The 11,212-nt window shown below is 35.9% G+C and overlaps 1 long non-coding RNA gene across 1 annotated transcript; it reads right to left on the bottom strand.

Moving 5' to 3' along the window:
* Nucleotides 1-256: 256 nt before the first annotated feature.
* On the bottom strand, nt 257-11,005 carry LOC148702994 (uncharacterized). The gene is made up of 2 exons (XR_015967449.2): nt 10,672-11,005; nt 257-1,337 (listed from the first exon to the last, which is right to left on the bottom strand). It is a non-coding gene; the product is annotated as an uncharacterized LOC148702994 (long non-coding RNA).
* Between the last annotated feature and the right edge of the window lie 207 nt (nt 11,006-11,212).

Raw genomic sequence — 11,212 nt, 5'->3', positions numbered from 1 at the left:
CAGGCACAATCTAGGCAATATTCCAACCTCTGACTCCGTTTACACACATAATTCTGAATAGATCTATTCACAACCACACGTCTGTTAGGATATACATGCAGTGTGACGAAAGCCCACTGTTCCTGGTTATGCTTGAACCATAAAATGGGGCAAATCTTTGATCAGGCCAGGCTAGAAACCTTCATAATTGAATACCCAGTGTCTAACTAAAAATTATATATGCTGCATAATTGAATATCCTTGGACACCATTAGTGTAAGATTTAAAACATTGAGATCAAAAATTTAAACCAGAAAAGTTACTAACATTTTTGTAGTAAGGTGGCTGATCTATTGATCCACCTATATTTTCTCTCACCAAATACTCAAAAAAAAGCCAGAGCCAAGATGCTTACAAATTCATTGCAGAATCTAAATATATAAAACTCAATAACAGACCGAAAACCAAAAGGTCGATGCTTCAGATCCTCCACATATATGCAGAATGGATTGGGATTTGGACACAAGTCCCCCTAGCACAAATGCCACTAGAGTTGCCAGCAAGAATCATCACAACTCACTCAGGCAACATAAGATCAAATTACGGGCATTTTGAACATCCGAGAAAACAAGATGCAAGATTTTAGACTCCACCATCAGTGCCTACTGAAAAGCCTCTCTCTGCATTGTGCCACAGGTACCCCACCGCCTTCCGTTTCTCAGGCAACCAACACCCAAGGATCTGTACCATGACGCAAATGTCAGACCATAAGGAAATAGCCCTGTTGCTTTCAATGAATTGAGAAGCATCACTTCCCCGCCCCCTTCACCCTTTATTCATGTCCTGCTTTCATATTCCATGTTCCCCACTGGACACAGAGAAAGAAGCACCAGAGATGCGGCAACATGTGGAGAATTTCCCTGCATGCACTCTTTCCACTATCTATATATGGAGGTTAAAGGTGGCTTCTTTTCTTTAAAACGATAGTATGGGAATTACAGCTCAGATAACAGCCCTTCTCACCACTGGCCTTTGGTTAATGTGCGCACCAGACCCTTCCTTGGAAATAAAAGAGAGGAGATGAGTCAGGTCTTGGCCCTACCAACTAAAACAGAAAGTAGAAACATGACATATTGCCTGCCCACTAGAACCAGACTTTAGCTCAAGGCATCAGCAAAATGAGCTCAAAAGTCATGCAGAAGCATAAAGCTCTTTTTCCTTGGTGCCTGCTTGGTATCATTGGTTGCGCTCTCTTTTCTTTGCTGACTCCTTCCCATGATAGACTGCTCTGATGTAAGGATGTCACAGAGCACTTGATCAGTTCCAGGATATTTGTGCATAACGGCCATGGTGCCTACCTGATTGGTGACGAAAATAACAGTTTAATGAGAATAAAAACTAAAGTGATTTAATTTTGTGAATTTAGCAAAAACAGCCCACTTTTTTTTCCATTTCTACAGATCCAGGCAACTTTTATTTTCTGCAGAAATGGCTGAGCTTTAAATTTTCTAGAAGCTTTTACCCCAGGTGTCATAAACACATTCCGGCCCTGAATGTGGATTGCATGCTGAACAAGCATGTGCTTTTGGTATCAAAACTATGTGCATTTACTATAAAAATATGTAACATTTGCCATAAAAAGTAAGTGCATTAAATTCTGCTACCCAGAAAAACCATATGGTTTGGTTTTATCTATTGGGGCTAGGGGCAAAAAATATGCATGAGAATTTACAAACTGAGTCATTCCTGCAAAACAGAAAGTTTTCCTGATGCAAAAAAGAAATATAAAGTTGGTTTTCTTTGCAAAATCGAGATGGCTCATTTGACAACTTGCCGATATCCAACAGACTAGGTACATATGGCATAAGTTCAAGTCAAGTCTTGCCAAAGAAAAAGTTCTTAGGAGAAGAGCACTAAGTACTGAAAGCACTGATTATTCTGACTGACATGCTTTGGGGGAAATTGCTGACAAACAAGTCACTAACATAGGTAAGAGCTAAAACCTGGAGATTAAAGAGGAGGACAACTTTGCCAGCAAAGTTGGATTAAAAAGCAATAGGAAGTAGCATGAGAAAAATAATTTATTTTCCACTGCACATCGCTTCGGGCTTTCTAGTAGCCTTTAGAACTCACCTAACCTAAGACATCTGTCTTCCCACCCGTACTCACTATTCCAAAATGAATATTGGCATTTGAATGAAAGTGGATTTATGGCTACAGTGTTCTCTGCAATCCGAAGATCTTCAAACTTCTCACTGCTGATCTGAGCACAGTTTTGCAAGAGACTACTCAAGGTTGCAGCATCACTACAACCCAACATGGGCAAGCCCACTCTCCATGCATGTCACTAGTCACTAAAATATAATTGTTTTACACCATTCATAACCAAATTATAGAAAATTACAATTATTAAATTCAACAAAAGCTGCATATATTACCAAAGATGCAATGGAATTCAAACAGGAAGAAAACAGAAAGGCACTGTAATTAGTCATTAAGCTGACTTTCTAGCAAGTAAACTTATTTTCTAACCTCCAACAACCTCTACAGATTTTCGAATCTGAACAACAGCATTTCTTTTCTCTTCTTTTCTTTCCCCTTTCTGCATACATAATGGCCTTTGGTGTTCTCACAGCCTACCTCTCTCTGTCCATCCCAATCTCTACAGACTGTCCTTGTGGAATTGAGAACCTCTCTCTCTCCCTCCCTCTCTCTCTCTCTCTCTCTGGCCTCCAACCTCTTGCTTATCAGTTCACAGCTCAATTCCAACCTTCCCAAAACCATCTCTTACGCTCAACTATTCGAATGCCGGTGACTCCAACCCACAATCACAATGTTTTACAACACAGAAATCTTGGTCCATGCCCACTGCATTTTCACCTTTAAATATCACCTGTTATGCTCAAGCTACTTGAAACATCCCCATTTTTGCTGCTTTTATATGTACTAATTTTAATTCCAACATGTGTTATGTTTTATGTATACAAGAATAAGGAATTTCATTTGAACCATTTGAGAGGAGATTCACCATAAGAAGAGGAAGATATCAGAAAAGAAGCCAAGAAGAACACTGAGTTCTGTTTTTTACTAAATACCTCTGTTAAATTTTGTTATTGTTCAAGGAAGAGATGTTTCCCTTCACAATGCTGGCCAACCCATTGTCTTCCCATTTTGTTTTCCTATTATTGTCTAGTTGAATCATAACTTAGTTGATTGGCAAGGTTTTTTTCTTAAAAACACATTATGAGATTCAAGACCTAAGTGAAATATGCCATCAGCCATAAAGAGAAAACCTTCATTATTTTTTTGGGCATTCATGACCACCCTTTTCAGAGTATTGTCAATGAAAAGGATGAACTAGAGAGGGTTGAGTTCCTCCATGGGGACGATGGAAACATAATTGATGAATTAAGAAAACCATGAACATGCTCCAAACTCTTTCTGATCCATATAATTAACGTTATTCATGGAGACATTATTATTAGCACTCCCATCTGAAGACCAGGGTTTCTAAACTCAAAATATCCAGACTAATGTCTGAATATATCTAGGCAAGAAAAGGAGGGGAAGACCTAAGGTAACATGGATAGAGATTGTGAGAAAGACATGGAAAAGCTTGAATTAATATCAGACGTAGCCATTTTGCTCGACAAAAGAAAAATCAGAAGTAGCTCTGAATAAGAACACTTGGCAAATGAGGATCCTTAAAGCAGACCCTAAATAACCCCAAATAGTTGAGATAAGTTTGGATGAGTTGCTAATATCTAAATAAACGTATCGGTGAAGGGAAAATATGGATATGATAATGTCTAATTTGTATCCATATCCATTTAAAACAAATACGTACAATTTCAATTTTCATTTAACATCCGAACTAGTATATGCATCAACCAAATAAAAATGGATAAAGATATGAATATACCAATATCCAACACATTTTCATCCTTGATTATCAACGCCCAAAGCACCAAGCAAATTAACGATTGGAGCAGTCCACTAGATTTTTCTTTTCTTTTTTTTGGTAAAATAGCAGTCCACTTGATTGAATGCCTCCAAAGAAAATAAATAGAGGCATCGTGCCATCTGACGAAACAATGAAGAAATTGGAGCTAAAGAAGCCTCAATCTAACTATTTGGTTAAAGCAATAGCAGGCTCCAGCCATGTACCATATGAATGATACTGCTTGCAGGCAAGATGAATTGTAGAATCCGAAGCTTGCCCTTTGATCTTGTGCTGGGCAAGAGCATAAGCAAGAAAGCAAGTCGAACAAGTAAAGGATTGCACATTGTAAAGGGGAGAGATAGTGATTTGTTAGAGTGTGTGTGTAAGCGGGTGGGTGGGTGGAGTTATACAATGGATGTGAAATCTATTGAATCTTTTAGAGCTAAGGATTTTATGGGGCTTTTTAAGCAGAGATGAGAATAGATTAGCTATAATAGTATAGTCATTAAGTTTCTCTTTGCCGAATTATATTAAATTTTCATTAGCTCTTTCCCCTATTATATGATGTGGAAAATTTTATAAGTTGAGTCAAATGTCCAAGATTCAAAGACTCCTTCTTGGTGCAACTTATGCTGTCTCAACATGATCATGTTTGGCTAGTCATTTGCATTTCATTTCTGCTATCATATGTTTGAGGGTACATCACACAACATTTTGAAATGATCACACGTATATATATGAAGTCTCAAACTGCAAGGTGGGAAGTGAAACGAGAAACCTTGTGAAAATGATGGGTCTGTGAAACCCCTTATCTCTCTAAGTTGAAAGTAGAGCCATTTCAAGTACGGTTAACATGAAATGGTACCATTGGCATGTCTTTTAGGTTTTTCTTCGAGAGCAATTTGGAAGTTTCAATGACTTAACAGAAGTCCGTTACTATTACGAAAAGAATTTTTTGCATATATAACCTTGCAAATATGGTTTATTGCACATCTACCCTTCAATAATCATTATTTGCATATATACCCCTGACATCGTTCTATTTTTTCAATGACTCTCCTAGTGTTAGATTTTTGGCTAATGGTGTTAATAAATAATTGTTTAAATATAGAATGACTTGATTATTTTTCTGCATTAATACCCCTTGAAAAGTTTAGACAAAAATATAACTCTTTACAATATAGACTGAATGCTAATTTATTGTCAGAAGTATTAAGGCAAAAGGATAATATTTCCTTTTACTCTTGAAATGGTTATTCATTGATACCATTGGTCAACAATCTAACAAGAGGGTCACCGTTGCAAAAATAAGATGGGTCAATATAAACATACACACACATATATATAATATATATGTTTGTATGTATATATTTATATGTATATATTTGTGTGTGTGTGTGTGTGCAAATATTGATTTTTGGACGGTAAATATGCAACAAGCTATATCTATGGGGGCATATATGCAAAAAGCCCTTAAAAACAAATAAAATATAAGTATAGAATGCATACATCTGTACGTACATACACACATACATATAGAAGTTGGATTAGACACTAAATATTAAATCTTTTATAAAATATTTAATGATTCAAATCAATGATGTGCCATCTAAATTTAAGATCTAGATGTCGAACATGACCTACAACATGAAAAGTGCCTAGAAATTAAAAGTAACGTGTTATGGTAGTCTTTAACCTAAGCATCAGATGGATGAAAAAAATGAATTGCTTTGATCTAAACATCAAAACCCATTGAATTCAAATCTACCAATATTTCTATGTAGATCATGATTAATGAAGCATATTTTCAGTTTATATGCCCTATCATGTATTTTGCCACTAGTACAATTGATACCATTCACTTTTGTACTCACTTGATGTGCAAGTTAAAGATATCCAAGATATATGATTTTTGTTTCCATCTACTTTGAAGGTGTAGATTAGACAGTAAACGCAATGATGTGGATATTCAATTTGAGTGCTTCATCGTTATTCTGGAATTGTTGAATCTTTTATCAAAGATTCCAGTCTATCTTATTGAGAACTTACTCCACATATTGAGAACTTACTCCACATGATTGTGACACAAATTACAACCTATGATTTTCATGGACAACAACTCATATAGGTTAACTGTGATTTAGTTTACTGTACCCAAGAGAGTTGCATAATTAGATTGCCCAAGTCCCGACTAGCCAATAATAAAATATTTTGGAAATTAAGTTGCTGCTGAAGTGCATTGTACCTAAAAGCAACTCTTAAAATTGTCGTAATTGTTCTGACATGTAGATTTTTATACTGGTCTCTTTGTTCTTTCCAATTCCCTACACACCAAACGCAATGAAGAAGATTTAAAAATGGGCTGTCTCTACAGAGTTAACTGGTTGACATGATCACGACTATTCATCAAATACTTCTTGTATCATTCCTTTTGTTAGAATCATTACCATGCATTATGCAATAGCAGTAGAAAAGCCTTAATCCGATGAGATGTACTTTCGGGTATTGTTCTCCACCAATGCATGATTTCTTCAACATATTCTCTATCTCAAAATGATTTCAGGGGTTTGACCAAGTTTCAATTTATGGCCACAATGACCTCTATAATCACCATGTCTGAAACCTCACTCTGCCAATCCAAACACAGTTATTGCAAAAGCACCAATCAAATTGCCACAGTTACTATTAACTTCAGTGATCCTTTTATTCCCATGCATGTGCCACCACTCACCAATTTAAACTAAATTAAAATTATACAATAATAAAAAATCTGTACAAATTAATAAACGGACGGTAGTATCTTACTCGTATCTTAATTAACTAAGATCAATCAAAGATTCATAAATGTATTTATACACATTACATTAGTTTAAAAATTTTAAGCAAAATCTGATATCCAAAAGACATAATAGTATACAGTAAAGAGAAGTCATGATAAATGTGAAAGTTAGAAGGCCCTATGCACTTAATATTATATTGATATAGTTATTGAAAGAGGCACTTGCAATGAAAACTGGAGGAGGTTCTAATAAGTAGAGATGCTTCAAATTATGTCCGTGTAGAAGTCAAGAAAAGGACTGGATACCCTAACCTAACATGGATGGAAGTTGTAAGAAATAATTTGAAGAAATGTGAATAAAACATGCATTGTAATATCTACGATCTTAAGTTTTCTGATATCAACATCCATATTTAATTTCATGCAATAAAATTCTTTAGAGCTCCACCAAGAATGGTTTAAAATGTTCTGAACGTGAATTAGATATGGCGAAGACTTTTGAGATTCTATAAAATTATGTGAATTTGATTTCAGCTATAGAAGTTATTGGAAACCCCGTTTCACAACTTATCAAAGGTATAATATATTATGACACTTTGAATTGGCGCAAATGATCAAAGTTGTGAGATATTTTTAGAAACCCCATTTCACAACTTTAAGATGGCATGAACTGATTCATCAAATGTGCAAGGTGTAAGACCCCTTTACTTTGTCTACCCAAGGATGGCCGAATCGGGCCGAACCGCTTACCCGATGCAGAATCGGATCGATTCAGATATGCGGTTCGGGTCCGAACCCGAACCGGGCTGAAACTGTTTGGAACCGGTGCGAACCTGCCGGTTTGGACCAATTTGGGTTCGAGTCAATTCAATCTCTTTATATATATGTGTGTGTGTTGAGTTGGGAAGGCCTGAGAACATTCCCAACTCTTTTGTTGAAGTGTTCTTCAAACTCTCCGGCCAAAAACATGACGATTCAAGAAGGATCCGACCCAAAATAAGGTATGCTTCTCCTCCCCTATCTCATTTTCTCTTTTTTTTCAAAACCGAAAAATGCCTCAAAATTTTCAAAAATAAGGGGAGATCGTGCCAAAATTTTTGATTTTAGCATGATTTCATGATATAGTGTAAATCTATGGATGATCTACACAATTCCACTAAAATTTTTAATTTTTGGATTATATATAATTTTTAAATTAAAAAATATATTTTTCCATTAAAAAATTTATAAATAAAATAAAACTCAAAACATGATTGTAAAATCAAAACCTTATTTAGAGGCATGCAAGCTACTCTCCAGATAAATATCGGTATGTATATTATGCTTTAAATATATATTATTGACTGTATCATTTTATATTTTGTATCTTGCTGATTATTTTATATTTTGCATTACTCTAAAATATTAAGAGGCATCATTTACATATAGTGGGATCATAGAAATATCAAAAACATCAAGAAACATCAAATTACTTAAAATCATTGAAAAAGTTGAAAAATATGATTATCAATAAATCAAACCTAAAAAACATCGAAAAAAATAATGGCATGTCGATTCGGAACTGGTACGCCTTACCGTACCGAACTAGTCGCCAACCGGTATAGGTTCCGATACCGGTTCGGTGATCCTTGTGTCTACCTCTTCTTCCATCTACAATTCACATTGAACCATCAAATTTGAAACATGCAAAATCAGGTTTTTTCTTCAGATAAGAAGAAATTCTCTTTCTACATCAAGAATATGAAAGTACTACAATGATTATCCATTAAGAACCATAATGATTGGCCAAATCTTCTGAGTTCTTACAGTCGATTTGATAATTACAGGTAATAGGAGTGAAAAAAAATATAGAGGCTAATTTATTTAAAATTATCAGAAATTCAATACTCATTTATATGGATTCCATGCAAAAAAAAAAAGTCTTAAATTTCAATGCTTCAGCCCATCTAATTTTGTTACGTACTTATCATGCTTGCACAAGTGGAATTGATAACACAATTGCAGCTATATAGTGGTTCCATCCCAAAACCATTATTGATCGTAAGACATTATAAACAGCTACTATTTGGTTTAGGAAAAAAGAATAAAATCCTACTTTGGAATTAAGATCCTGTTTTGAAATTCTTTTATTTCTTCTATGAAATGAAATATCTCCAGATATCATTTAGAAACTGCAGTACAAAATACAGTATTAAATTCTGTAAACAGTGAAATGCCAGATAATGAATGTTTTGGTCGTCATATATTTCTGACATATCCCTTATAATGCATATATAGCCATTATAAATATATTATAAACTAAAGTTTCTTGAATTGTAACAATGCCCATTACAAAATCATGATGGTCATTATTCAAGCATGCTAGCTTGTGATCCAGAACCTGAACCATGTCAAAAGCAATCAAAATCATCACTCCAAGAAAAAAAAAACTACCTAGGTACTTAAACTTTACTGCAGGGTGTTTCTTTTTATGAGCTACTTTCTTATCATTTGAATTATAAGAATATACTGGAAATTTCAATTGTGTGCAGTACATAAACTTCATAGTCCATATAAGTGAGTTATTGACAGCTCTTTGTTTTTTCACCCTCCCACATAGCTCAAAACAATATACTTAGAAGAGTTAATATTTTCATTTAGTTATCAACACCTCTTTGTTTATCCACTCTCTTAGATGACTGGAGACAACATACTCAGAAGAGATAATATTTTGATACACTGCACATATGCACAAGGTTGTGCCACACCATACCAATCCAGGCTCGGGCTTCATATTACCGGTTTTCCCTTATTGGCTTGAGCCTACCCAAATTCTTGGTCTTTTATATCTTAATTTTGGAAAAAAGACTCTTTAAAGTCTAAGTTCAGATCAGATCAGTGAGCCATAATTAAAGTTTTAAATTATGAATATATGTGAGATCATTTAGACTTTATTACTAGCTGCTAGTGGGCTCTATTGGCCCAGTATCTCCCCACTTATTCTCCAAACTGTTCAAAGTGGTTGCAGACTTCTTAGATTGATCTCTTTCTAAAGTTTTGTGGATTCTTGTCTTTCTCTTCATGTCTTCTCTCTAGGTACCTCAATGCTTGCAACCAAGTTCCTGAGGTCCAGTGGTGGGTTCAATTCAGCCAGATTTGTTATATCTCAAAAGAACCTAGAAGCTAAGACAGAGAGGCTGTAATCACTCTCTCCGGACCAAACCTGACACTTGGGCATCCCACCCCCCACACCCAACCGCATCTCTCAGCATCTTTCCTGACCACATAGGATAGCATGCACCTTTATAACGCCATACCCCATGTAATGTATAAATGGATCAAAAAAGAAAAAAAGAATGGTTTCAATATTGCTAATATCCCCTAATACCCAAACCCCTCTGAAACTGCAATTTACAGGTATACAGAAATAATGGATGTTATCTGGACAGCCTTGGGAATAACATTATAGTTGTTATAATTGCCGTAATTGGCAGCTAAGATGTGATATAATGGATAATTACAGTAAATTTGATATACACAGCACCATTCACAAATAAAACATTATTTTTAAAAAATGACATGGATATTTGACTTCACATTATCATTCAATTGGAATAAACAGCAAAAAAAATGATAAAAAAAATGTCCTTTATTCGCTCATACAATAATCATTGTAACGATAATAAAGGCTATTCTTTAAATATCCATATAATGTACGTATAATAATGTAGTGGAGGTCTGTGAGACTATTATGACAGCCAGTGATATGATAGCAGCTGATATTTCAAATTATGACGCAGTGGAGCAGCAAAAAGAAATGCTTTTTTCATAATTATTTACCATTGACTGAATAATGTCTATAATTTTAAAAGGAAAAAAAAAGGATAAAAGCGACATAGAACTTAGAATTAGAAGAAGCCCAGAGCTATAAAACAAAACGCAAACTTATCCAATCACAAACACGTGAAATGAAATCGACGATGGGGCTTACCACCTCCTGCGGCTTGGAAATCTCCCTTCGGCGTTCTGGGGGTCATCCTTGAAGTAGAGAGAACGAACGGAACTGCTTCTGTTATCCATCAGGAACGCGGAAGAGAGAAGTGTAGGATTGGAGCCTGGAGGGTACTGGAGGGGGAGAGAAGGGATCTCCAGAAGGAGGTGGGAGAGGAGGGGTTGTAGGTTTCCAGCTGAAGACAGGATTTTGGGCAGAATTCGCCATGGCCGAAGCTCCCATTCTGGCGCGGAGAGAGAGAGAGAGAGAGAGCGAGAGGCGGGGGGTGGGGGAAGAAGCGGGAGACGGGAGACCCAAAGGCAGACCCGAGAGGATTGCAAGATTAATAGGGTGGTAAAGGATGGGGCCTTGACCCGACCCGACCCGATTAGGGCAACACCCTCATGACCTAAGATAATAGAGTTCATGTTTAGAAAACTCGGCTCTTGCTTAACCGAAGCTAAAAAAGCCTTGATCCAGACCCATCAAAGTATGATTGAGTTGGATGCATGTATATTACTGCCATCCCTGTCCTTAAGCC

Source organism: Phoenix dactylifera, chromosome 7 (genome assembly GCF_051530095.1).
Source record: "Phoenix dactylifera cultivar Ajwa chromosome 7, Ajwa_hap1_PhDact_Kaust_v1.1, whole genome shotgun sequence".
In the NCBI taxonomy this organism is placed as follows: Eukaryota; Viridiplantae; Streptophyta; class Magnoliopsida; order Arecales; family Arecaceae; genus Phoenix; species Phoenix dactylifera.
Note: the sequence above shows the minus strand (reverse complement) of the source record. Positions and strands in the feature narration are given on the sequence as shown.